Raw genomic sequence first — 3707 nt, 5'->3', positions numbered from 1 at the left:
ATCATGTTTAAATTTCAGTTAAACTTGAAATAGGGGATAATAAACCCTAGCAGCAAATGAAATTCAACCAGGTTCAAACTTAAATGTTTTCAAAGACCCCAAAATGTCGTTTGAAAATGTTCATGATTTATGATAAAGGTGAAAACCCCTGCCAGAAATGATGAGCATATTTCTTGGCCATTTATGGATTTTTGAATTAATTCATATTGTATTTGAGTTGGAGCAAATATATGTTATAAATATATTTAATGCTTCAATAATTCTGTTATTTTGTGAGGGGCTTTAGAATATTCCTTTCAGTCCCTGCAAAAATTATCAGAAGAAACAAAAATGATTTAGTGCTTGAACTAAATTAAAACAAATTGAAACAAATAGAAAACAGTAACTAAAATAGAAAACAGAAAGAAGAGAGAAAGGTTTTACCTGGCGCTTACCCATAGCCCCGAGGCCCAGCACTGTACAGCCCACCTGGCCTGGCCCTGTGCCAGCCCAGCCCACCTGCCCCCCTCCCCTGTCGTCTTCCTCCCGCCAGGAGGACGCGCGCGTGGCCGCCGCGCGCGAGCACGCGCTCGGCCAGCTCCTGCTTGCCGCTGCTGCTGGAGGCCGCCGTGAGCGCCACGCGACCCCCCGGACGCTCTCACTTTCCCCTCCGAATCGATCCGCCCCTCTGCTCCCTCCCCCTCGCTCTTTCTCTCACCGTCGAGCAGCTGCCGTCACCGCAACTCACCGCTGACGCGCTCCCCGCCGTCCCCTCGCCCCTCCGACGAGTCCACGAGCATCTCCGCGACTCCCTCGTCCTCTCCACCGAGTCACGCGACGCCGGACGCTCTGCATCGCCGCCGCCATCGCCGTCTTCTACCTTCGGCTTCGCAAATCTCCGGCGACCTCACGCTGCTCTCGACGCACCCCCAGCCTCGTCCCCGCCTCTGCTATCCCCGTGGTGAGCTGCTGCACTCTTCCCTGCTCTTCCTTTCGCCTTTCCTGAGCCATAGCCTGCGCCCGCACGCCACCGAACTCTGGCCGCTGCCACAAGCTCTACTCCAGCGAGCTCCGGCGCCCCCGCAGCCTCCTACCAGCTCCGCTGGATGCGGACGACGACGGGCTACGCCCCGGTGGTCTTCGCGCGTCCAGACGCCGCTCGTAGCGCAAGTCCGGCGAGTCGCCACCGCCGTTTTGGTCGTCGCCGGCCGAACCCCGGCGACTGCTGACGTGGCCTCTAGTTAGGCACTAATTACCCCTAGAGACACTGACAGTGGTCCCCAGTGCCACTAATCTAAATTAGATTAGGAATAACTCCTCTGTTAACTAACTAAGTCACTGACGTGTGTACCCCACACGTCAGGTTTGACCTGGTCGGCTCTGTTGACCTGTTGACGCAGGCAGGACGCAATGCTGACACAATATTTCATTTTTGGTTCAAAATTAATAAGGAAATTCCAGAAAATGTTCAAAACTTCTAAAAATCATAGAAAATAATCTGTAACTCAGAATGAAATAATTTATATATGAAAAATTATCAGAAAAATTCAAGGAATCTATTTATGGCGTTTTCATGCATGTTTGAATAATGTTTGTCCTCTGTTTTGGACAAAACAAATAAATGGCATTTAACTAATCATATATGGAGTTTGAATTTGAATCTTGTATTCAAACCAACTTCATTTAATTGTGTTGCTAGTTGCATTAGCTCATACAACATCACATAATCATGCCATGTTCATGCATCATAATGTTGCATATGCTTGTGTTTGATTTCCGACACCGTTCCTTCTCGATAGGTCCTGCTCCGGAAAGTGTTCGAAAGTACCTATCAGTGGAGCAGTGCCCCCCTGTTGATCTACCAGGCAAGCAAACCCCCTTGTTCATTCCGATACAATCCTACTCTCTCGCTCCTGCTCTCATTATTGCATTAGGACAACAACGATTCAACTGCTACTTTATGCTGCGGTAGTTGAACCCATTCCTCTGCATGACCTGTCATTGCCACAGTAAATAGTTAAAACCCACTAGCATGTGTAGGAGTTGATTGAGCCATGTTGTGTTATTGCCATGCCATGCCTACTATTGCTTAGAGTTGTGTCAGGTCTGATTCATTGGGAATGAATTGGAGTGGTACGATATGTTCTGGTGCTGAGAGTTAAGCGTGTGAACACGATTTGGTAAAGGTAGCGGTGAGAGGCCATGTAGGAGTACATGGTGGTTTGTCTCACTGGAACCGTCCTTAAGCACTGAGTTTCGTGTATGTTGTCCAATGACTAGCTACTACCACACATTGGAATGCTTAAGTGCCCCTCTTGACTTATTAGCCAACTTGATCTCTGTCCAGGAGTCGCAAATAGTTTCTTGTGTTTGTAGGTAGTGTTAGTAGTCTACCAAGTGGCACCCGGCTAGGTGGGCTTGGGACAGACTAGGCACAAGTGGCACGGTGTAGCAAGCGCAGATCCATCCAGTGAGGTGGGCTTGGGAACCCTGCACATATCGTTTGGGGACGTGAGCGACACCCCGGACGGATCTCCTTGCGGATGGAACCCGAATAGGCGATAAACCTGGACTGGAGTCTTGTGTGGTTAGTCAGGTCGTGGCCGACACCTTCGCCAGGCTTCCGCTTGAAGGTTGCCGAGGTACATGACGTGTACATGGTGATAAGTGGTGAGAGCGTGTGTGAAGAAGTACACCCCTACAGGGTTATCATGATCTATTCGAATAGCCGTGTCCTTGGTTACGGACTTCTTGGATGCTTACGTGGTACATAGACAACTTAAAGTGGATACTCTAAAATGCTCAAGACAAGTGTGAGTGCTATGGATGGCCTTCTCGTTAGGAGACGAGGATGAATCCATAGTAGTGTATTGATGTGGTGCTTAGTGGACTCGTGTGCGCTGCCTCATCTCAAAGAAGTTTCTCGTTGTCGTAGAACAGGATAGCCACTGAGTCAAAGCTGGCTTGCTACAACTAAACCCCACTTCACCTTCTTGATACAAATGCATGTATGATAGGATCTGATGTAAGTCTTGCTGAGTACCTTTGTACTCACGTTTTCTTTATTTATGTTTTGCAGATGAGACATCTGTCTCACTAGTAGTACCACTTGGACTTCGACGAGTAGCTTGTACCTCAGCTACTATCTTGGTCCCTTGGGAGGGACTTGTGGATAGTCAGGCTCCTCAGCCTTTTTCTTTCGTAGTTGTCTGTACTCAGACATGTAATTCTTCCGTTGCTTGTATGCTCTGAATGATGGGTCATGTGACCCCTGTTTGTATTTAATGCTATGTGGCTCTTCTGAGCCTTTATCTATATGAGTTTGCGTTATGTTCTGATGCCATGTTGTACAGCACATACTTGCATGTTATGCGTACGTGTGACATGTGATGCTATGTGTGAGATCCGACAATCTAGTTGTTTATCCTTGGCAGCCTCTCTTATGGGGAAATGTAGTTTAGTGCTTCCTTGAGCCATAGTAGTGCTGCTAGCCCAGCACTACTCCTCAGAACACTTGACTGGCCGGCATGTGCTCCACTTCGTTCCTATGTCTGTCCCTTCGGGGAAATGTCACGCGGTGACTTCCAGAGTCCTGCCTAGCCTGCTACAGCCCGGGTTCCCCGGAGTCCTGTTAGCCCAGTGCTACAGCCCGGATTCATATGTTGTTGACCGACATGCTCGATGTGATTCATGTATGCCTGTCCCCATAGGTTAGCACCGCTTTGGGT

The sequence above is a fragment of the Triticum urartu genome, chromosome 6 (assembly GCF_003073215.2).
Source record: "Triticum urartu cultivar G1812 chromosome 6, Tu2.1, whole genome shotgun sequence".
Lineage (NCBI taxonomy): Eukaryota > Viridiplantae > Streptophyta > Magnoliopsida > Poales > Poaceae > Triticum > Triticum urartu.
This window is presented reverse-complemented; position numbering follows the sequence as displayed.